The following is a 24,753-nucleotide window of genomic DNA, read 5'->3' as shown; positions in this document are numbered from 1 at the left end:
TATTTTTGAGAGAGAGAGTACAAGCAGGGGAGGGGCAGAGAGAGAGGACGACACAGAATCCGAAGCAGGTTCCAGGCTCTGAACCGTCAGCACAGAGCCTGATGCGGGGCTCGAACCCACAAACTGCGAGATCGTGACATGGGCCGGTCGGATACTTAACCTACTGAGCCACCCGTGGACCCCTACACTTAATCAACTTTCTTGATTGGACACTTAGCTTCTTCCTTTTTGGTCTTTTTTTTTTTTTTTTTTTTTTGGTAATATATGCAATGAAATCGATAGGTGTCTGTCCATCCTAGCCTTATCTCATAAAAGATTTCATGTTTGTTCATTTCAACTATTTAAAAATTCCCTTCGTGATTTGTTCTCTGACGCGTGGGAAAATGTGTGCTTACGTGCGTGATTCATTTCCAGATGTGTGTGGGGTGGGTCGTAGCCACCTTTTTGTCAGTCATTTGTAACGTGACTGCCTTGTGGACGTGCTTGCTTTGATTCCAGTTCTCGGGTCTCTGCTGAGAGTTGCTGTGTGATCTGGCACGTGGGTGATTTTCAGAACCGTTTCTGGCCTGCGCTGCCTGACGTTGGAGGTGTGTGTCCATTACGTTAAAGCTTCTCAGGCATGTAGTTTCAATCTCCCGCAGGCATGCTCATTTTTAAAACCTCCCACTTAAAATACGTTTGAGACCCACAGAATGTTGTGAACCTCTCTGTAGACAGTTCTCTCGTATATCCGTCACTCCGCTCCAGCTAATGGCAGCGACAGACGCGGCCAGACTACGCTCATGGAAACTAACGCTGCTAAGTGCTCTACAGACCTGGTGTGCATTTCCCGCTTGTCCCTCTGATGTCCTATGTTCACACCAATCGCTGGCCCAGGATTCTGCGCTGAGTTAGCGGTCGTTCCTTCTGCCTGTCTAACCTAAGACAGGCTCAGAGTCCGTCTCTTCGGCCATGAGCTTGAGGCTTTTGATGGGACTGGCCAGTTATTTTGTGGGATGGCCCCGTATGGGGTGGAACAGTGTTCTCCAAAGATCCGTATTCACCTAGAATCTCTGAATGTCACCTTCTTTGGAAGTAGGGTTTTGCAGATGTAATGAGTTGAGTTAGAACGAGGTCATGATGGATGGGGGAGGGGGGCCCTACCAGCAGTGACCGGTGTCCTTACGAGGAGGAGACTTTGGTCGCAGACACAGACGCCCAGAGAGCAGGAAACCACTTCTTTATCTCCGTTTGCTGATGAGCAAACCGAGGCACACAGAGCAAAGCAAAGCCTTGCACCCAAGGTCGCACAGTGGGCCCTCGGCTTCAGAGCCTCTGCCTGCGCGCCCTGGGATATGCATTTAAAATACGTTTCATTTCGGATGGATAGTTAACCGGCCTTCTTCTGTTCAGCTTCTTCCTGGTGGATCTCTTTTGTTGGCTGCTACTTTTCTGCCATTATGTCTTAGTGTGTTTCCTCTGAGCACTTGTTACCAGGTTTCTTGGTTGTGGCTTCTTCTGCTCAAAGCCTGGAATTCATGAGGGCAACAAGAGACTGCAGGGAGCTCACTGCCGTGCTGTCCACTGTCCGCGGCCAGTATGCCACTTCTCCCCGTGGGTCAGAAGCTTTCTGGTTTTATTGAATGCGACTTCTGTCCGGGATTTATCGTTGTACTAGTCTGTGGGGGGAGGTAGAAGTCCTACTCCATTTTCCTGGAAGAGGACGTAGACAGAATTGGCTTTTTAAATTCAAATACTCTTCAATCAAGACATATTTTAGGGGGCGCCTGAGTGGCTCAGTCAGTTAAGCGTCCCACTTCGGCTGAGGTCATGATCCCACAGTTTGTGGGTTCGAGCCCCGCATCGGGGTCTGTGCTGATGGCTTGGAGCCTGAAGCCTGCTTCCGATTCTGTGTCTCCCTCTCTCTCTGCCCCTCTCCTGCTCACACCCTGTCTCTCTGTCTCTGTCTCTCAAAAATGAATAAACATTAACGAAACTCTGAAAAAGACATATTTTAGGACTTTTGTCTGTTGTCCTAATTTCCCCATCTCCTTTCTAAATTTAGTAACGCTTGAGGCTCAGCAAGACGCCTGGCACAGGAGAACCCAAGGCCTCCGGAAGTTCCTTCTCTAAGTCTCTCTCCTGGGAGCTCACGCACATCCATAGCTTCACTCCTGTGGCAGGAGATCTGTGCCAACCCTCTTTCTGATTTCTGAAATCACTGAAGCTGTGATCCCCTGGGAAACCTGCCCCACATGGTATTATCTCCTCCCCGGGCTCTCGACGTGAGTTTGGAAATGAAGCTTGGAGTTTGGAAGTGAAGACTGATACGTGGTGCTTCCGCGTATCTGTCCTGTGTTGGAGCGTTTGTTGGCAGCTGGGCTCACGGAGGTCGTCCGGGAGGATCTTGAATTTTTCGAGGAAGTGTTATTCGGACATCGAGGTATCTGTCGATACTCTTTGATTCTGTATAAATGGTGATCAGTGAAGACGCACAGACTAGCTGTTCTCACGTTTTCACATCCTACGGTGACTACGAGAATGGCTTCGGGAAGAAAGGTCAATTCGCGGGACACTGAGTGCCAGCTCAGAGCCAGCCACAGCCCCGAGGAGAGAGGCCACGTGGGGCCATGCTGTCCACCTCTCCTGACTCCCTTCCCCATCACCCAGACTAGCTGGCGACATTCATGGCATAATTATACGCATCCCCGTGCAAAGACTTTAGAAAGTTCATCTACGTCAGACCCTCCCAGGATCACCCTGTGAAGTCCACCCTTACAAGTCACTTAATGGTTGTCTGGGCCTCGGTTCCCCACCGTACGTGATACCTTTGAACTTGATTTTCTCTCTGCAAGGTCCTTTTCAGCTCCGAATTCCCATGACTTTTCAGTTCAGAGGAAGGCAGTGTCTAAATGCAAGGTTGTGATCACCACTTTCTTTTTTTGTTGTATAATTACGGTTATGCGAGAAAAATGCTTCCTCTCCTCAGGCAGGGCTTTTAAAAATGCAAATGTAAATGTTCCACGTTATTTTTCTTTAATACTGTGACCCTTTATAAGGTAAAAAACTAGCAGGATTATGAATACGTGATGGATTTTTGGATGCCTTTCCAGCATGTTCTTTCCTGAGAAACAACAGACCGTAAGTCCCATCCAAACACCACAGAAATTAATGCCTCGTGGGAATTGTTGACTGTTGCTTAGCATTTTGGCCAGAATCGGTGATTAAAAACTGAGGGGTATGGGGGCGCCTGGGTGGCTCGGTCGGTTAAGCGTCCGACTTCGGCTCAGGTCATGATCTCACGGTCCGTGAGTTCGAGCCCCGCGTCGGGCTCTGTGCTGACAGCTCAGAGCCTGGAGCCTGCTTCCGATTCTGTGTCTCCCTCTCTCTCTGACCCTACCCCTTCATGCTCTGTCTCTCTCTGTCTCAAAAATAAATAAACGTTAAAAAAAAATTTTTTTTAAAAACTGAGGGGTATGAACAGAATGGACTTGAAAAATTGTGGAACTCATGACACTAAGTCCAATTTTTATTTACACGAGTCCGGCCAAAACCTTGAAATTTACTTGTAAATATTGGTTCCTGGTGAAAAACTTGTTAAATTCCTTTGCATCATAAATATTGGAAATATATAAGGACGGTGTAACGTCTCCGATTCCAGACTTTGAAAGGCTAGCGGAAAAGCTGAGTTACGCACGGTGATGACTGGGAGCCCTCACCCTAGCTCTGCATGAAGCTGGTTTTCCAGATAAAGCCTCCGCGATTCTGCCCAGTGTGAGTCAGGCCTCCCCTTGGCAGTGGACACGTCTGAGCGCTGTGTACCCCCTGAATTGTTTTCTTCCCTCCACCTCACCCGTCCTCGGGCCCTGCTCTCCCAGGTACCAGAGATGGGCACAAACCCCCCAGCTCTGGCCTTCTGGGCGGTGACTGATGACGTATTCTGAGGTAAGACCCCCTCTGCCTTGCTCCCTGATTCTCTCATCTCCCGAAACTCCACGGTGTCTCCCTCTTGCTTGAAACGTCCCTCATTAATGCACAATCTCTATTAGAATTGCCGGAAGAAAGTCATCTCCTTAACTGTCTTTGGATTTCCATTGTCTCCACCTGGGAAAGGAGGCCCTCTGGCCCTCTGTGCTCTGTCCTTGAGCAGTGATGGGTTTTACTCCTTGGAATTTTCACCCCATTACGGATGCCGAATTCTTTTGGCTTCATGATCTGTCCATTTGGCGAGCTCTGTGAATGGATTAGTGGTTTATGGAGAGATTGTCTCTGTTATATGGAGCCAGAGAATCTGGTCTGTTGCTCTCTTGTCTTCGTTTTTGTTTTTGTTTTTCTGTTCAAATTAGTTAAGTGTCATCGTGCCCACTGGGAAGTGGCAAGTTGTGTTTCTGCGTTTATGCTTGATCCATGGTTGAAATTTTAGAATGAGAGCTGTCAGCTTTCCCTCTGTGTGTGCAGACCACAGTCAGAAAGGCCTTTGTTTTGGGGAATGTGGGTGGCTCAGTCGGTTAAGCATCTGACTTCGGCTCAGGTCATGATCTCACAGCTCATGAGTTCGAGTCCCGCGTCGGGGTCTGTGCTGACAGCTCAGAGCCTGGAGCCTGCTTCGGATTCTGTGTCTTCCTCTCTGTCTGCTCCTCCCCTGCTCATGCTCTGTCTCTGTCTCTCAAAATTAAGTAAATGTTAAAAAAAAATTAAAAAAAAAAGAAAGGTCTTTGTTTCTCATTGTGTAAATGTTGGTGTTTTCCTACCTCCAGATGGTATTACCAAATTAGATTATAAAGTCTCTGCATGAAGCCCTATTCCGATTGGTTCATAGATAAATAAGTGATTATATACATTCGATTCTTAGAAATTTAAGAAACTTAACCTGTAATTCTTTCAATGTGAAAAGTTGTTCGTAAAGAAATCAATTTGGAAATACTTCAAGAATTCTGGTTCACACAATTTTGACAAGTCTTTGGCAAACAAGACTAGTTTAGTATTGTTTTAATAAAAACAAACCCTATTCTTTGAGCTGTCACGGTGAAGTATAAACCAAGGGTGCATTTTGTCTCTTCTTGGGTATATTCATCCCAACCCTACATGGGTGTACGGACCGAGCAGGCTCTAGCATTGCTTCTCCTGATGGCTAATGTGGTACAAAATGGAAAAGGGAAGTGAACTGATATTTAATCATTATTCTAACAAACTTGATTTCCAGAGTAATTATTCCAACTTGAAAGTAGTTCTCTAGACTTTTAGGTATTTTGAAAATCTTGGACTGATACTAAATTCAGTTGATTGACGTCTTCTTTAGATACACGCATCGTTTGCAAGTCAGATCGAATACTGAAATGTTATTAACCGTGATGTACATTTCTGTACTCTTCTTTCTTATTTGCATTTGCTGCAGACAGATGCCAGCTCTCCTTAGGTTAAATTTGTGTGGGTAAATGTCCTGCTGCACAGGACGCACACAGATCCGTGAATGTCCTCACCATCTGTGATGTCTGTCTGTCTGCGTGTTCATGATGCACTAAGTCAAGAATATTGTATGCTCTGTCTGAAGATACCTTTCTCTGTAAGAATTATGTTCATCCATTCTTACAAATTACAAACACTCCTTCTTTGAAAATAGCGTCAATGATTATGTTTGTGGATCTTTTTTTGTCTAAAACCCACTTGGATTGACTTTTTTCTCTTGGGTTGAAAGCCACAAAACAGCTAAAGCCCTCGTCAGTTGTATTATTCTTGTAGTGAACTCATCAGATCGTTCACTTTGGAAAATTATTGGTAGTAAATGAACCATAGTTATTTTAAGTCTTTTGTCATCGAGAGCTGTTTGTTACTTTTACTCTGCTGCTTTCCGGAAATTGCTTGCAATGAGATCCTGGCAAGAGCACTTCACCTTCTACAGAGGAGGGCGTCCGCAGAGCCTGTGGACCAGCATTAGGACAGGCACTCGTGGGCACAGGCTTCCAACGGCATCATTTAAACCATCGGAGCTCCACTGGTGGCTGAGTCAGGACTTTCAGATTCCAGCAAAGAACAGATGGGATCCCGAGACTCTTAACTCAGGATCAAGTAGAACAAGAATTAATTAATTACAATAGGACTGGCCAAGCTGATGAGGGATGACTGTGGGCTTTATTTGGAATATGCTTGATGCTTTCGTGATCTGTTTTCTGAATGTACAAGAAAGTTCTTTCTCCTTCCTCTAAGAGTTCTATAATTTATAACAATTTGGTAGACCTTGATTTGTAATCTGCGACAATCACTTAAATGACATCGTGTTCTCCCTGCTGGATGCATCTAGAATGCTGAAACTTTTATGGAGTCTTCTTAATTTCATGGCAATATGGTTATCTTTACAGGTTCATTAAGAATCTGTCCTCATGAAAAGGGCATGATTGGAAACACTGGTTATGCCACTGAGACTTTGACTGGAACGTCACATTTGGGAACCATGCTCACCGAATCACATGAGACCAGATGTTTCCAAGGAGCTAAGGTCCGCTTTATAGAGCTGATGCTTCAAAGTCCTCTTGGCAAAACTGGTCTGGTACTTTGCTCACCGGGCTCAAAGCCTCACAACTGAGTAAGGATGGTCACTTCCTGGAAGACTCAGGAAACTTGAGATAGTTTGGAGACCTCAAGAAGAGAGGAGTTCATCCAAATCTACATGTTTTGCAAGTGAAATCTGATGCAAGTTCTCGGCTTAGCTTCCTTGCATCAACAGTGGTTTTTTTTTTTTTTTTTTCCAGTGTTTATTTTTGACACAGAGAGAGAGAGAGAGAGAGAGAGAGAGAGAGAGAGAGACAGAGCATGAATGGGGGAGGGGCAGAGAGAGAGGGAGACACAGAATCTGAACAGGCTCCAGGCTCCGAGCTGTCAGCACAGAGCCCGATGCGGGGCTCAAACTCATGGACTGAGAGATCATGACCTGAGGCGAAGTCAGACGCTCAACCGACTGAGCCACCCAGGCGCCCCAGCGTCAAGAATGTTTTGTAATCCAGTCTGAGGGTCCTTAAGAAAACCTCTAACAAAGCATCTTAAGAAGGCCTATATGGAAAATTACCATTCTTATCGCACCTAGGTAAAAATAAATGAAGCCAAGTCTAATGAGATCAGTTTTATTTTGTGAACAAGAATAATCTTTCTTTGAGATTACTTTTGATCAAAAGGCTGTAGAGAGACATTTTGTATTTCAGTAGAAAATTTGCACCTTCTGTAGCACCCATCCTTCTGAGTTATCCGATCCTTGTTCGTTGTCTTTGAACGATGTTATATTTTGTGTAAATTGTGGTTAACTGATGGATATGCAAACTCTTGCGCGGTAGAGATTTAGTTGGCTTTTCTGCTTGTGGAAAAGATGGATTTAATGCCTGGCTGCATTTGGACTGGCCCCTGTTGCCCAAATTGCCAACTCTTGCCCAATTTGAGATGTCCCCAGGTTCTTTCCCATTTTTTCTCATTTGCCCCTGATTTGAAGTTACTGAGGACTAAAACCCGACTGCGACTCCCGCCTGGGTCTCCAGGGTGCCCCCAGATGGCCCATTTTCCCAGGATATGAAGGAGACCTGGTAGCTGAAGTCGATGACCCGTGTCAACCTGAAAATTGCCATTTTGATGAGTCCAGAGGTTTTGAGCCAATTCAAACAAAAGTGGGTAAGGTGGTTTCTCTCCAACAGCCACCCTGACTTCATTTTAAATGGCTCCAAACATGTCGAATTTTTACGCCTGATTATGCATCGTCACTGTTTTCGCTGACTGGAACTCTCTCTGAACAAGTTGCCATCTGGCTACTAAGGTGGTTTGGTGAGATGCCCTCATACAAGAAGTGACCAAGACCATGGACAGTATGACCGAGAATATTGACAGTCTGCCATCAAGAAACTCAGTAAATGAATATTTTGTTTATTGTGAATAAATGGAGATTTTGCTTGTTATGAGCTCAGTATCTGTGAATGAATGATAGAATGAGCAGTTTTCTGTGGGCGTGTGACACAAGCCAGTGGTGCCTTATATTCCATGGAACAATGGCTTCTTCTGGCTTGTTTTTGGATTATATACCTAGTACCTGGAACAGATCTGGCTCATAGTGGTTATTCAGTAAATCATGGTGGAATGAATTAATGTCAATACAACCAAAATAATCATTTTTGATAGTCTGTTTGCCAGGACTTTTATTTTTTATTTTTTAAATTTTTTTAGTGTTTATTTATTTTTGAGAGAGAGAGAGAGAGAGAGAGAGAGAGCAGGGGAGGGACAGAGGCAGAGGGAGACACAGAATCCAAAGCAGGCTCCAGGCTCCGAGCTGTCCACACAGAGCCCGACGCGGGGCTCGAACTCACAAGCCGTGAGATCATGACTGAGCCAAAGTCGGACGCTCAACCGACTGAGCCACCCAGGTGCCCCTGCCGGCACTTTTATTAGTGAAAGAAACCCAATTTGACTCAGGTAGATGAAGAGGAGATTTAATAAGATAATAAGATGTAATGAACCAACACAAGGGTCGATCTCGTCACAGAACCCAGAACAAGAAGGACAAGGATGCCAGGAATTGGAGAGCTATTGGAATCTCTCCCTCTTTTCCGCCATCTTGGTCTCCCTCTACGTCAGCCCCCTGCGATCTGCCCTGGCCTCTGAGCTCCCTTGAGTTTTATTACGGAGACACAGTCAATGGAGAGAGAGGCTCTTCCTACTTCACAGGGAGTGGAGTCCTCTTTTCCAGGCCAGGCTGAGCACATAATCACCTGGTCTTAAGCCAGCCCAACCCCCATCCCCTCAACCAATCCTGGGAGCAAGTTCAAGTAGCGGCTCCTGCAGGGGTCCTATGGATAGAATGTCACTGGATAGCTTCAGGAAATCGGGGAGCTGGTCCCAGACCTGAGGGCGCTGGGCAGATGAAACAATGCATGGGAACCACGCAGATCTTCTCAAAGTCCCTAGTGGCGAACGGTAAGTAATTTCACAGGACAACTCACTTCTTTAGCTATGGGGGGATTACTCTTCTTGGTGGGCACAAGGAGAAAATCACGTTGCTTAGAATACAGTGTTCCATGGGATCCACTGAGGTTTTCCTTCCTCTGGGTGAGACACAGGTAGCATTTGGTTTGAAAGTCTTTCCAGCTGAAAAGAATCCTGTCTTGTTCTATATGACTCAGCATATGGGGACTCAATAAGCATTTGCTCAGACACTGGGAAGGAAATCCTACCTGGGTTTGCAGATACCCTGGTGACCTACCTTTAGAGCTTATAACTATAGTGAAAAAAAAAAAAAAAAAAAAGCTTTGCAGACATAGGATTTACTTGCAGTCAAATCTTGCTTTGAAGTGTTCGGGTCAATGATTTTTAGTATATTTACCATCACTGTGATCTAATTTTAGAACATTTTCATCACACCAGGAAATAAAAGCCTGCCCATGAGCAGACACTCCCTATGTGCCCTCCCTGCACCCTGCCCTGGGCAGCCATGGGTCCACTTTCTATCTTTGTGGACCTGCCTGTTGTGGCCATCTCCTATAAGTGGAAGCATATCATCCGTGATGTTCTGTGGCTGCTTTCTTTCCTGCAGCCCAGTGCTTCTGATGTTCATTCATGCTGTGGCACGAATAGGGAGTTCATCCCTGTGCATTGGCCACATGGACTCTAGTTTATGGACAGACCACCTTCGTTTACATCCATTAATAGCCTCTGGGGTATTTAACTTAGGTGTAGATTTGAGTTAGCTACTTAATTTTATTTTTCCATAAAATGGCACCTACCTCAAATAAAGTCACCGCCTTCTCAGTGGAGAGACGTTTGACCTACTTTAGATTTACCTTAAAAATAATTATTTTACGTGTTTTTTTTCTTTAATGGTTCTCGCCTCTGAGCGCTAACAATAAATGCAGAGGGTAGAGGGAACACCTGATAGTTTTATTTGATCACTGTTCCCGTTTTTAAGTTTTGTTTTGCTACTTTATTATATACTTGTTTTGTGGTGATTCATCTCAAAGTCCTTTTCTTGAAAGAGGAGATATGTAAATAAGTAAAGATAAAGCATTTTAAAAAATGAGGAGTCCCCTCTTCTGTGCTTTGCCCTGGTTTAGAGAATATGAATTGATTAAAAAAATTTTTTTAATATAGTTATAAGCTATAAAGGTAGGTCACCGGGGTATCTGCAAACCCAGATAGGATTTCCATCCCAGGGTTTGAGCAAATGCTTGTTGAGCCCCCATATGCTGAGTCGTATAGAACAAGGTTGTTTGTGCCAATGTATGATGCTTCGTTATTTGTAAAAAAACGTTGGCGTTTCTAAAGCAAACTAACACGGTCTGTGTACTTTTCTAAGAATGCCATTTTTCTGTGAGCTAATTGCTTGAGTTGTGCGATGATTTTTCTCAGAACGTAGATTCTCCCTGTAAACGTCAAGAAGAAATATTTTTTAAAAAATATGCTTGACTTACTTGTTCCCACAGAATTTCACACGGAGGTAGACGCAAAAGGGCATTTATGCACGAGCACTCCTCCAGTCTCTCATCCGTGTGTAGCAACACAGGCTGTGATGTGTTTTCTTGGGCCGTTCAAGGACCTTCACAAGCAACATCTTGAGATAAAAGACTTCTCTCAAAGATATGTAGCTACGTTCAATATTTTTGCTTATACAAGAAGCTCAAGGTGTTCCTTGTGTGCACGATGCTGTGATTGGAACTGATAGTAACTGTGATATTTAAAATTTAGCTCCCTCCTTCCAAATGGTGAAGTCAGCTTTTATAGGACTGTGAGCGTGAACACAAGTTTTAAATGCAAGAGTAATTTGGAGAAAACATACTAAAAGTGTCAACTTTTCATATGGCTAAGGGAAGGATAATAGGAAGTTATCATTTTATTGATCGTGATTTCATAGTTCAAATTTTCATCTCCATGGGACATTGTAATTCTTCATGCATTTACCACCTCGCCGTGTGTATCCTAAGCTGTCATAACTTCCACGACCCTGCTTTGAAGATCCAGACTTGTCTTTCCCAATTCTACCCACTTATAGATGCACGTTAGCGATGCCCAGGCTCGATTTGGACCCTACTCCCCACCTGAGTGTCTTATCTCTGAAAGGGGGTTGCCTTCTGGTAGATTACGAGATGTTATTAGAGGAACACAGGCGACTCTGTTCCTGAATTTCTGGAGCCTGGGCCCTTGGGGAGTGAGTCCCTGGAGCTGTGTTGTCACCCCAGCCATCACCACGGTGGTCACCAAGCATCTGTTCAGGAAGAGTCATGGCGCTGTCCACTGGCAACAAGCGTGTGTCCTCGATTCGACTTTCGCAACCAGTGTGCAACCTCGTCTACTGCTCTTCTACATCCACCTTCCTTAACCCTGGCTTGTTGTAAATCCCTAACTGGTTCTAAATCCCCAGGTGGTTGGAAACGTCCTTCCCCCAGGCTGGTTCCCACCGGGTGAGACCGTTCAGGCCACGGCCCACGGCTGGCGCGCTCCTGGAAACCGGGGTCACGGGTGATGGAATCAGGTGCCTGCCCAGCTTCTCGACCGTCTCAGCAATCACGCTGTGATCACCTTATCTCTGAATCTGCAGAGACTTGTCGGCGGTCTGCTCCTCCCTGGGCCCCGTCTTCTGTGCTGAGATGTCTGTTCTGTCTCCCCCGGAATCTGCCCGAAGCCGTCTCACATCTTCCTTCTCCATGGAGCCCGTGACGAGCTGGGGTAACCGGCCGTCCGTGTCCTCGGCATTTGTGATGGCACTTTTCACCTTTTGGGTACTTTCTGTGGGTCGGCACTGAGGAATACCACATTTAATACTTAAAACGCCCTGTGAAGAAGATGTCATCATCCCTGCTTTGTAGAGGAAACATTGAGGGTCATGTGACTTTGCGCCCAACTCTTATGCAGACGTGCGTTTTCCAAAAACCCTCAACGCTTGAGCATTAGGGCCCCTCCATCTACGAACTCCTTTCTGGGCCCTGTACCTGAGTTGCTATTCGCAGTGATGACTCTTTCTCAGAGACGCCCCACTGTTGTAGCTTCAGGCCCCAGCAGGTGTGTCTACCTCCAGGGCACACCGGGTCTACACTAGCATGGGCTCGGGCAGCCTGGGGGTGGAGGCCAGCGCCCCTTCCCTCAGCCCTGTGAGCTCGAGTTAGTGAGGACGACGGCCCAGATGCCGGTGGCCACAGACTAGACACAGCTCTCCCCTGGGGGCCTCGCCTCCCCCAGACGGAAGGGGAGACAATGGGGAAACATTCTTGACTTGACCAAAAATTGTTCCCAGGAACAACACCCCTTTAACGCGCACGGTGAGCTTTGAGGCCTACCTTCAATTTCAGAGAAAAAAAATGTCATTGTTGCAGAGCTAACTCTGTGCCTGTGACATCTGTCCTGGGTCCCTGGGCACATCGGGTCACTTGGTCCCTGAGGACCTCTTTACAAGCAGGATATCGTCAGGAGCATTCTATAAACGAGAAGGTATGGGGGTCTGGCTGCTTCAGGCCCGTGCGCGGTCGGACTCGGGTCTCGTGACCCCTCTTCTGCATTCAGTGAACCCTAACGTCTCGCCTTCCCCGTGGGCTGGACCTTAGGGCAGGTGGAGGATGTGGGGACACCACAACCCTTTGTGCACTGACGACGTGAACGTCGACGTTGCGGCCTCTCTGGAGAACGGTGCGGAGGGTCCCCCACGCATTAAACACAGAACTACCGTATGGTTCAGGGTATTTATCCGGAAGGACTGAAAACAGGATCTCAAAGAGATATCAGCACTCTGGTGTTTGCTGCAGCAACGTTCCCCACAGCTAAGATATGGGAACAACCTAACCGTTCACCTACAGATGAACGAGGAAATAAGACACGGTATATCCAAACAGTGGAATACTATGTAGCTTTAAAAAAGACGTAAATTCAGGGCACCTGGGCGATTCAGCCGGCTGAGCGTCCAACTCTTGCCTTTGGCCCAGGTCATGATCTGACAGCTCGTGAGTTTGAGTCTCGAGTCAGCTCTGCGCCGAATGTGGAGCCTGTTTGGGATTCTTTCGCCCTCTCTCTCTTCCCCTCTCCCCCACTCGTGCATGCTCTCTCTCTCTAAAATAAAAATAAAATACAGTAAGTGTTTGAAAAAGAAGGAGACTCTGCAATATTCAAGAGCAGGAACGAACCTTGGGGACATGATGCTAAGTGAAATGAGCCAGTGACAGAAAGACCAACGCTGCTTGATTCCGCTTAGAGGACTGATCGGAAGTGGTCACATTCCTAGAATCAAAGAGGGGAAGGGGGGCGGCCGGCGGCTGGTGAGGGAAAGGGGGAGATGATAGTCAAATGCATAAAGTCTTAAATAAGATGAGTGGGTCAGACATCCGTGGTCCAACTGTGGGAGGGGCTCCTAAAATTTGTTATAAGGGTAGATCTCATGGTAAGTGTTCTTCGCGCAGGAAAGAGTGAGAACAGAACCCATGTCCAAGACCTTAAACTCTGCAGTTTCCTCTTCTGGTCAAAGCTGCTCTGCAACTTTTTGAGGGCGGTAAAAGCAGGATCATAAGATGGGCCAGAGACCAAGCAGGGCTTTGAAAACTCAAATGCATCTTGAACATTCAAATTGGGGGTCCGGCGTGAGCTGTTCAGGTGTGTTTGAGCTATCTGATGGTGGCGGGAGCTCAGCGGAAGGCTCTGGGAACAGGGGCCGATGTGGAGGCTGGCCGGGCCAGGCCACGGTCATTCTCTGCCCGGCGAAGCCTTGGGTGGTGACAGAACCAGGGAAGGGACACAAGTGGATCTGGGTTTAAGAAAAGGGAATATGGTTAAGTGTGGATTGCAGGGGGATGTGGTACAAAAGCGAATCGGGGAATGATTACCGGATCCTGGACAGAAAGTGAAGGTCAGTGGGTGAGTGACTGTGGAGACAGGGGTGAGCGTTGGGGTGAGTCCTATTTAGGGTGACTCCCGGCCAATTGGGGACCAAAGCTCCGGCATGTGGGGCAGTCAAGGCACAAAGAAACTCGGTAATGTGCCCCTGCAGATTTTTAAGCCAGTGCTAGAACATGAACGCCAAGAATCCCCAAACATGAAAGTCCCTTCAGAGGGACTTTCCTGCTCAGGGAGGGACCCCAGCCCTGTCACCGGATGGGCTCATGACCCCTTGCGGAAACGCCTCTTTGTTCTGTCTGTGCCCCACGGGCCACTTGTGCCCGGAGAGCCTGGCGTCTCTGGTCAAACACGCGCACGGAGTTGGCTTTTATGCAAACAAACGTTCTCTGGGGGAGGGACACCGAGGGCCCTCACCCAGCCCATCAGATGACGCACGCTCCAGAGGCCCAGCTGACCGGTGGGGTGCACGGGCCTCACAGACAGCCTTCGCTCAAACGCCACCACACGTGCAACGGGGCAGTTCCCGTGTCCTGGCTGACAGCGATAATCTACGTGGGGATCCAATGCCCTGTTTTGGAGGAAGGCTTGTGTGGCCCGTGGCTCACGGAGCACATCCGTCCAGCAGTCGGTCTGTCAGGGGCACATGGAGTCTTGGTCCCAAGGCGCTCATGGAGGGCACCCGAGAAGACCAGAGAGAGGCAAGGGAAGCGGAACAGTGGGAGAGGTTCAAGGCCCCCAGAGGACAGGCTCTCGGCACTGCCCGACTTGTTAGTACTGTTTCAACAGTATGTTAGAGGACCGCAAGCCGAGCTTGTATCCAGAACCTAAGCAGGACGGACGGACCCGGCCACCAGAAGGCACACGTCACGGTTCCCGAGAAAATGCCCAGCCCTCCTCCCCTGAGAAACATCTCGGGCGGGCCCCTCACCCACAGCCCACCTTGCTTACGTGGCTGTGCACGGACAGGCCAGCGAGGATGCCGTGGGGAGCACTGAGATGAGGGCGTGCTTCTCGACCGTCTTGGTCCGTTGCGATAATGGGGAACCCCAAGCTCGGGCAGGCCCACCAGACGGTTCCAAGGTGTGCCAGGCGCCTCCGTGTCTAAAGGTCCCCAGGTGTCAAAGCGGCAATTGTACTGGACAGGGTGGAGCAGGCAAGGGAGATTTTATTCCGAGCCGTTGCTACAGAGGAGGGAGGCAGACTGAGCTCCGTGCCACGAGACCACAGGTGGGAGGGACACGGATGCCACATAAGCCACCTGCATTCACCAGCTGGCCTCACCTTGTAAACCTCCTTGTTTCTTTGTTAGAGGACGCAGTTTTTGCAACTTGAAGCAAGGCGCCCATGGAATTTAGGGGCTCTGCAGAGGTGGGGGGGTGGGGGGCTACATTCCTTGAGGGTAACCTTTCTTTTTTTTTAAAGTTTATTTATTGAGAGAGACAGAGGACACAGCAGGAGCTGGGGAGGGGCAGAGAGAGAGAGAAAGAGAGAGAGAACCTCAAGCAGGCTCCATGCCGTTAGCACAGACCCCAACGTGGGGCTCGAACTCGCAAACTGTGAGATCATGACATGAGACGAGACCAAGTCGGACACTTAACTGACCGAGCCACCCAGGTGCCCCCAGGGTGATGTTCCAAAGGGCTGGCCCCGAGTCCTCGAGAAAGACATTTCCTGGCTCGTACAACTGGCAGAGGCTTTTACAAAGATTTACACCTCAAAAGGGTAGAGAAAGAATGTGCAATGACACATTTTCTGAAGTCAGTGCTCTAAGCAAAGGGTCGGGGCCCAGCCTCAGGAAGAGGCCTGTCTGAGGTTACGTCAATGGGAGGGGAATGCTAAGGCCCTCTTGCTCACAGGATTGAGACCCGGGAGACCAGACCCAAGAGTAGACATTAAATGCTGCCATCCAGGTGGAAAGCGTGAGGTTTCCAGCTAAAAGGGTGGCGGGGTTGGGGGGTGGAGTTTACCACGTGCAGCCGGAGTGGGTGCTGGGCGTCCTTCGGCAGCTCGGGCTTGCCAGAGCTCCGCCTGGGGAGGCAGGGTGGTGGGGGTCTACCGCTCCCCCGGGGACGAGGAAGAAAGGCAGCCCCTCCCCTGTGACCTTGAGCTGATGGGTGTTCAGACGCGCTGAGTTCGAGGCCCCCCCGGATCCAGGGATGGAGACAGCCCAGCACTGACGGGTCCTGGCAGCCGGAAACGGAGGGGATTTGGACCTTTGTCGCGAGACCTTTGTCATCAGAATGAGCCTCCCCGTTCAGGATCCTGTTTAAGTGGAATTATTCTTAAAATAAGACCCTCTTCCACCCCAAAGTGCAAAATTCTCAACCGCTAGCATCACGCGCTAAGTAGGATGCGGCATTTTATTGCCGTCAGTAAGCCTTTGGGGGACTTCTGTGCTTTTGCGGAGAGTTGGCATGATATGTTGCATATTTATCTGCAAAGCCTTATCATCCGTGCTGGGAAAAGGGGTTGGGAGACAGGGACTGTCTATTCCCTGCCTGTCTCTCCGGTCCGGGGGTGATAAAAAAGTTAAAGTGTGGGATGTGTATTTTAATTGCAGAATCAGATCAACTTACCCAAGTGGGAGTACAGCCAATTCACAGACACGCTTAGTATTTACTACAATACTTTCAAATGAAGAGATAGAAAACTACTTTAACTCGAATAGTAAGAGTTTGATGGACTTTATTTATAAAGTGTCTGTGGAGGATGGCTGTCCAGTGTTCGATTTTAGAGCTTTGTAAAATCCTTGGGGATAAGATTGGCAGCGACCAGAACTCTGGTCACACTCACGCTGAGCTGAATGTTGTGGGCACTCGCCCTGGAGAGGGGTAAGTGGGTGGCTTTTCATCGTGTCTCCCAGGAGGCTCTCAGGGTCTCTGCTACTCGCTGCTTTGGGCCCTTGTTACCTCCCCACATAATGTCCCTTTTCTATGTTTATTTGTGTCCTTCGCTAACATGGGCTCCTTTTCCAACTGTTCCAATCCCTTGCCTCTGGGGAGCCATTGTCCCCCTTAGCCCAGTGACTCTCAAGGTGATGCCAATGGTGGTCTTCTGTCCCCGGAGGGACTCTGGGGCCAGTGACACAGACCTGCCCGATTGGATTATGCTTTCCCGGACCCCAGGGATCGCCCAGCCCAGGCCTGGCAGTGGCCCTTCCATGTGGGAGAAGGAGAGGCCTTCCTAGAGTGTGTGTGTGTGTGCGTGCGTGTCTGTGCGTGTGCGTGTATGTCATGGTAACTTGGAGGATAAAATTCTGAGTTTCCTAGATGCTAGTTTCCTTTTAACATGAAGGATATCTTCCCATAAGAGAATTGTTTCAAGCAGAGACTAAGAGACACAGGCAATAAATAGAACGAGGGTGAGATCCCGGGAGATCGTTTTATTGCCAGGGTTCAGCTGTGCTGAGTCCACCCTGCCGCAGGCTTGCGGGTCGCGTGAAGCCAGAACTTTCCTCTGCGGCTGAATCCACTACGAAATCCATCTTCCTGGTTTACGTCTGCAAGGGTCCGAGCGAGTGCAGCAACTTGCTTCCTCAATGATAACAATCATTGTAGTGATAGGAATACCCGTGGGAATGCCGTGGCGGCTATTTATAGGACGCTCACGGGGTACCGGGCAATGTGCCTGGTGATTTACAAGTGTGGTTCCATTTCATTTTCAAGAGGGGGCTTTCCAGATGAGAAAAACGAGGTCAGAGACTTTGCCAGGGCCGCAGTCCCAGTCAGCAGTAGTTCCAGAATCTGATATCCACGTTCTAGGTTTTAAATGCCCGTCGACGTGTCCCCTTAAGGGTTGAGCCTGCTCCTTTTACGTACTCTGTCTCTCCATGGTGTTCTCACTGCCTCAAGATGACGAGTGAGCGCTGATTGGATGCGTGCATTTGGACAACGTCAGTAGACCCGTCCTGTCCGTAAGACACTAGTAACCCTCGTCCTCGAGTCCTTTATTATGCACCAGGCGCTGTGCACATGCCTCACATCATTCTGCTGATGGGAAGGCAGGATGGTTTGCGTCTGGGGACGGACAGGACGCCCGGGGCTTGGGGCCCAAGGTTACGTGGCCAGTAGGTGGCCGAGCTCTGGGCCTGCTCCTGCTGAAACTCTAGTTTTCTTGTCATGGGGACAGCCGCGGAGAGGAGAAACGGCCACCGTTTTTGAGCGCTCACCGCACATCTCACACTTGCCGTGTCGCGTATTGTGGGAATGTCCTGCGGGGCATCTGATCCCCACCTTGCAGGAGGGGAAACTGAGGCTCCAGAGGTTCAGCCTCTGGCCCACGTTTCCACGGCAAGTGACCGGGGCCCCGGGGCTGCATTGTTATCCTGCCCCAGAGCAGGTGGCAGGTGTGCCGGCCACAGCAGAGGCTGGTGACGGTCATGTTGGCTTCCCGTCCTTGGGAAGGTGGGCGGTGGGAAGTCAGGAGGCAGGAGGGGGGCGCTGGCCGTCCCCGGGGGATGCCTGAGCTGACGGTCATTGTTCTGGGCATTGACCTCACACTGCAAGGAGTCAGGGTCTCGCGGGGAGGGGTCCCCCTCTGTCAAGGGGCACCTCCCGCTTCTCTGTGCCTCTGCAGCCCTCACCTGCCTCACCGCGCACTCACCCTTGACTCGGGTATCGTGTCGTCGTCCTGTCCTCTGAAGTGCGCAGACCCTCGGTGTGGGTACCGCATGGAGCCACAGCAGGACAGCCACCGCAGCCCCGCAGGACACGGGGAGGCGGGAGGGAAGGCCAGCGCCCTCACTCTCCACAGAAGCAATGCTGAGGGTCTCCTTGCACTTGGCTGGTGAAATTCTCGGCAAAGTTAACTGTTTCCCTTTCCTAAGATTCATTTTTGTCATTTTAATGGTAATCGTTTAGGTGATTTTCATATTAAAAAAAAAGATGCCATGGGGCTCCTGGGGGGCTCGGTCACTTAAGCATCTGACTCTTGATCTCGGCTCAGGTGATGATCTCACGGTTCGTGAGTTCGAGCCCCACATTGGGCTCTGTGCAGACAGCACGGAGACTGTTTGGGATTCTGTCTCTTCTCTGCTCTTCCCCTACTTATCCTCATTTTCTCTCAAAGTAAATAAATAACAACAAAAAAAAGATGCCTTATATAGAGGTTTGAACTCCTGTCTTTGGAATGGGAATACTGACATTTTTCTTCTCGTCCTACTTCTGATTTAGCCCTGCAGCGGACATGTTAGCTTGTCACGGGATCAGTGTCTTCATAACATCAATGGCATTAGAGGTCACGTAACGTAACAGTATTTATTCAAACACCTCATGTTTATCAGCGCCTATTCTGGACGGGGCGATACACCATATGCTGCGTAGTTGTGAGTTAGCAACTGTGTAGGGTTCCAGAAAGGCAAAATGCATGCCCCAGAGACACCCGCTGGAGCCCGGTGAATGGACACTTGTGGCGTCTGTCCCATTGCCGGGGGACGGCTGCAGGGTGGGCGCGTGCAGGGCGGTCCTGACACAGGGCATCTCACCCTGGGCTCTCGTCACATTCGGGACCCATTATTCTCTGTTGCAGGGCGTCCTGGAGGTCGCAGGACGTGTAGCAGTGCCCCTGGCCTCCACCCACGAGATGTCAGAACACACGCACAGTGGGGACAACCACAAACGTCTCCAGCCGTCGCGCAATGTCCCTTGGTGGCGAAGCTGCCCCCGGAGCCCTGCTCTCGGTCTGGTGGCTCAGCAAAAAGGGTTTTCTAGACTGACAACGAGGTGACCTCGTCCTGGTGAGTGACTGGTGGCTGGCTTATAAATAAAACCGATTTGTTGCTTCGCCAAGTGCCAAGCTCGGAAGCCGCGGGGTTGAAGCTGCCGTCTGTGGGATTAAGATCGGATGTGTCACGTCGGGATCCCCCAGGCAGGGCGAGGTGTGGCTGCCATGGCGATTCGGCTCAGGGGCCCTTGGGACGGAAAAGGAGAAGCGTCGCTCCTGAGGCATCAGCATCTTCACAGCAGGACTAGGTGTTGCTGGAAGGAGACTGGTTCTAATTAGAGGAGAGGGCCGTGTGTCGAACGTGCAACCAGCACAAGGCAGGCAGAGAGCTGGAAGGGAAGATCTTACCGAGTCAGGCCCGCCTTTACCGTTAGAGTCAACACATGCAGGTAGTGGGATTTCATCGTAATTGTCTCAAAACTGGGTCACTTACTCTCTTTTGACCTATAAGTTGGACGTGCTCATATTTGGTTCATAGCGTTCCGGGGGGAACTTAATGAGCTAATGCACGTGGCAAGTTCTCAGTAAATATCACCTGTTAAATAAAGCTAATACCGATAACGGAAGTAAGTAGTGGTTAATACTATATGGTCGCTGGTAACAGTAAGGGCGTCCCCTGTAAATCAGACAGGTACGTAAAGTGTGTTTATCTAAAGGGAGAAACTGAGGCTCAAAGAGTGAAATATTTTGCTCAAGTTTACCTGAGTGGTCGCCGTCTGCACCCGAACCCATGTCCCCCGATTCCAGGCCCAAGGCTCCTTCTGAGGCATCGCTCAGTCACAAAGGAATATGCACAAAACAAATCCAGACGCTGGCCACCTCCAGACCTGCGGAGCGGGAGCCCCCGGGGACGGGGCCTGGGTCTTCGGTCAGCGGTCAGCGCCCTGACCCGCTGCCACGGCTCTTGTCCAGCTGGCCTGGCATCTGCGGCTGGTGTTTGGAGGCGGGACCGGGCACGCCACACCATCGGCCGGGCGTGAACACCCACAGTCCTCGCTACCAGGCCTTCCTCCTCACCTTCGAACTTTTGTATCTTCCCCTGGTTCTACCTTCCCCTGGTTATATCTTCCCCCGGCCTTTAAGGCCACTTACTCACATGCTGGGCTCTGCAGCGATGCTTGATGTGTTGGGGAACCCACAGGACTTGCTGACGGACGCAGGGGTGAGGGAAAGAGATATCGCATGTATTTCTGGACGTGTTTGTCGTCTACTTGAAATAGCACACTTCTGATTCTCTTCCCGGTTCGTATGTCTTCATAATCAGAATCCGGGGATGCGGGCTCTCGGGGCAGCGCTCCAGCTACGAAGTGTGACGATGCCAGCCTCAAGCCCCCTTTGAAGAAGCCCTTGTGAGGATTTCAGATGTAATCATCTGATTATCTTCCATTGAAGCTGCCTTTCAATAGACCATTGTCTCCGGGCGGCCATGTGGGCTTCTCTTGATCATCTCTTCTTGTGATGGCTGATTTCTCTGAAGCCCTAACACCTGCTTAGGCCGTGGGCACTTCGCACAAGTTCCACAGCTAAGGGATCATGCTCCCGATTGCTAATATACTTTAGTCCACTTAACGTCTCTGCTGGTTGCATTTCTAGTAGGGATCGGCAAGGGGAAGTCATTATAGTAAACGTATGCAGCCTATCATGCATTAGTCTACTTATTTTAATGACAGCGTTCTTCGCGTGCAGTTAAAAAAAAAAAAAAAATCTTTGTTTCAGCTTGAAAGCGAGGGCACTTGAAAGAAACAAGCTTTAAGCCTCTGACCAGGCTCTCAGCTTCTCCTTCACTAGCAGACCTCAGCCGTGGTCATTACCAGTGTCTGCTCTCAGTTCCCGGATTGGCTAGACACCACAGAGGAGGGCTCTGATAAACGAAACTCAGAATTTATAAAACACTCCTGAGTCGTCTGCAGGGAGCTAAGGGTGGAAGCCGGTGGACCAGCTAGAACGTTATTACACTAAACGAGACCAGGGATGTTGGTGGCTTGGCCACGGTGAAATCCGGCTCATGAGGGTCCTAGAGATATTCAGATCATCCCAGTGTAAGATAATGAGACTGGAAGTCCAAACGAAACACTGAAAAGGGTCTAGTTATGAGTCTAGCGATTGCCCATTGTTAATTACTTGCACAAAAGGCAACAGTTGTCAAGGTACTTCATTGTCTATTTGGAGCTAAATGTACTAAGTGGGAGATGCTTCGCAGATGGCAAGGTTGAGAAATTCCTGACTGTTAGCTCTGTTTAGAGATACTAGGATGGGACAGATACCAAACTAGGTCTGCACATCATAAAATGCCAGATGACACTCGGGCGTCAATTATAGGGACAGTGTCATCTACAAAACAAGATGTGTACAAACAGCAATCTCTTCCCAGTTCCCAGGAATCTAGATATTCTTCGGCTACTCCCATGGTCGTAACTCGATGACACGTAGACTCCTGTTAATGTTTTTTGGGGAACGTTTTCCTGTCAAAAATCCACTATACTTAGCGGTGCTGTTGTGAGTACAGTTAGAATCTCTAGGACATTGTTCATGTCTGTTTGTCCACCAGCATGAAAATGAGAGTCCTAATGCTCTGAAATGTCTCTCGCTACAGATACCAAATTATGATGGAGTGCCGCGGCAGAATGTTGTGATCTCTTGACTTGTCCCATGAACTATACAGGCTTCTAGTTGACCTATCATAATTAGCGTGGCTGAAGGCAGCCAGTAGACAAATGGGAGAGGAATTCAAGTCTTCATATGAGTTAGCCATCCAAAATTACACTTGTAACCAGTGAACAATAACCATGTGCATGCATAAAAAAGTCCATCATTTAGGGGCACCTGGGTGTCTCTCAGTCGGTTAAGCGTCCGACTTCGGCTCAGGTCATGATTTCACAGCTCGTGAGTTCGAGACCCGCGTGGAGCTCTGTGCTGACAGCTCGGAGTCTGAAGCCTGCTTCGGATTCTGTGTCTCCCTCTCTCTCTGCCCCTCCCCTACTCATGCTCTGTCTCTCTCTGTCATTCAAAAATAAATAAACATTAAAAAAAAAAGTCCATCATTTATCCTGTGCAGGTGCGGAGGGCTCATCTGGGAATCGTTACTTCGAAGGCATGGACTAGTCACCGATAATCTCTAGCAGCACGGAACCCACCGCACCGTTAAAAAGACTACAAAAATGTCTTACATGCCAAGCTGCTTGGCATCATCCACCATGGCCTTCTTCTCATGGGGAGGGACTTCAGACTCCTGGAGAATAGAGTATACACCAAGCTGGTTCTTATTTCACCTCATTCCATCCCAAATTGGCCATTGCAGGTTTTTTTTCAGGTACCTGTAACACATAAATCTATACATCCTAATACACTGTGGTGTCTCACATGGGGCTGAGTTATTCTCAGGTGAATTTGAGGAATCTATAAGAAAACCATTAGGCAGCCATGATCAAGCCTCATTAATCACAAAACAATCATCCAGCTAAATGAGAACTTGAAGACCATCAGGGTAACCCGAAACAGAAAGTTCCGGAAAATAATAATGATGGAAATAAAATAACAATGCTATGTATAATGAAGTAGCAGTGATAATTATTGTTATTCTAAAAAAGCCTCTAATAAGTTTCTCAACTCTCATTGTGTCATTTCACGCTCAATATGAAAATCCAGCGCTCTGGGCCTTTTGATGAGAAAATGTTCCATTGTCTCAATCAAGACCACGTGAAAATTTATGAGGTCAACTGAAATGAATTTCAGATGTTCCTTCCCCTTTCTCCGTCTTGTCTTGGCTCATTTCCATCGCAAACATGCACGTTTGCCAAGAACCCCCATACCCTCAGCAGCTTTCTTCTGGGGTCAGTCCGCCTTTCCTGGATCCCTCGACCGTTCGTGTGATGCGGAACGGTCATCGTTCCTGCATCATCGTTCCTGGTCATCGCTGTGTTCTGGCCCAGGCATCGGCTGCAGCGGGGTCACCTGGTGTCCTTATCACAGCACAGTGGAGGGCATAGTCAGCCCGGAGAGGGCACAGAGGAGGCTGGCTGTTGTGTGAGCTGGAGGGTGGGGGAGATGGCTTAGTGTTCACCTCCTTCCCGTTGTTTTTGAGTTTCTGCAGGTGCTCCCATACGTATCTTCAAAGTTGCTATATATTATTTGACTTTTGACTCACATATAAATCCTTTGAAGGGGAACCCGGATAAATACATACATATACATATATATGTATGTGTATATGTGTGTGTGTGTATACACAGGCATGTATACAACCACACGCATGTATTATATGTGTATGTGCATATGTTATACTATGCTTATGACGACTCCTGTTAAAGATATTTCTTACAGTAATCTCTGGCATTAAACCCTTTTCTAAATGCATAGACTTTCGCAAGATAATCATGTTCAGTGAGCATTTGCTGTAACAAGTGTATCAACAGGCTGTTTGCAGGTAGTGACCTCTTTTCTTTACGCTTCAGCACCCGGCAGAATTTTCCTGATCGTGGGCAAATGAGACGGCTTCTCCGGGACTCGGTTTTGTCATCTGAGAGAGGAGGACGTCCATCCGGGTGCTCAGTTAGACGCCCCGCGGATCTAACACTGTGATTCTACCACGTTCCGTGGTCCATCCTGTGCAGCGGCCCCTGACACCCGCATCCAGAACGCCTCACCCTCCTCAGAGGAAGCTTACACGGCTAGCGCTTCATCTCAACTAAGTCTGGAAGGGAGGATTTCTCAGTGTTTGCCTCTTAATGTTACTAATTCTTGTAAATTTACTGCTTAGGGGATGTGAATTTGCAGCTGTCAGTGTCTTTCACTGACATCACTCGAAAGTCCTCATAATGATCAGCGGTTGGTCCGCAATTAAGTTTGAGGGGAAAAAAAAAAACCTCTGGAAATAATCACTTTCTGCTGAATATTTGGGCTAATTTGGCCCGTCTTGTATCATTTTTTTTCTTCTAATTAACTAAGAATAAGAAAAATACGCAATTTTATCTTTATCTATGTTTTCTCTGATGCTCCGCTTTTTTAAACATATTTTCTAACCTCTGTCATTTTCCCTCCGTGCAAAGAAGTTCTGCTGGAAATGAATTCCCTCGGTTCCTATGTGTCTGAGAAAGCCTTTATTTCTCCTTCATCGTTGAAAGGTAACTTTTCTGGATGGAGAATTCCAGGTTAGTAGGTGTTTCCTTCCAACACTCTCGGTATTTTGCTCCGCTCTTCTCCGCCCACATGGTTTCTGGC

At 48.5% G+C, this 24,753-nt stretch overlaps 1 long non-coding RNA gene across 1 annotated transcript in view; it reads left to right on the top strand.

Moving 5' to 3' along the window:
- The window catches only part of LOC131489879 (uncharacterized), a 40,622-nt gene extending 16,196 nt beyond the window's left edge, over positions 1 to 24,426 (top strand). The window contains exons 2-3 of the long non-coding RNA XR_009250787.1: positions 19,342 to 19,549; positions 23,988 to 24,426. This is a non-coding gene — a long non-coding RNA (uncharacterized LOC131489879). The remainder of the gene's footprint in view (positions 1 to 19,341; positions 19,550 to 23,987) is intronic.
- The last annotated feature ends 327 nt before the right edge of the window (positions 24,427 to 24,753 follow it).

The sequence above is a fragment of the Neofelis nebulosa genome, chromosome 11 (assembly GCF_028018385.1).
Source record: "Neofelis nebulosa isolate mNeoNeb1 chromosome 11, mNeoNeb1.pri, whole genome shotgun sequence".
Classification (NCBI taxonomy): domain Eukaryota; kingdom Metazoa; phylum Chordata; class Mammalia; order Carnivora; family Felidae; genus Neofelis; species Neofelis nebulosa.
Note: the sequence above shows the minus strand (reverse complement) of the source record. Positions and strands in the feature narration are given on the sequence as shown.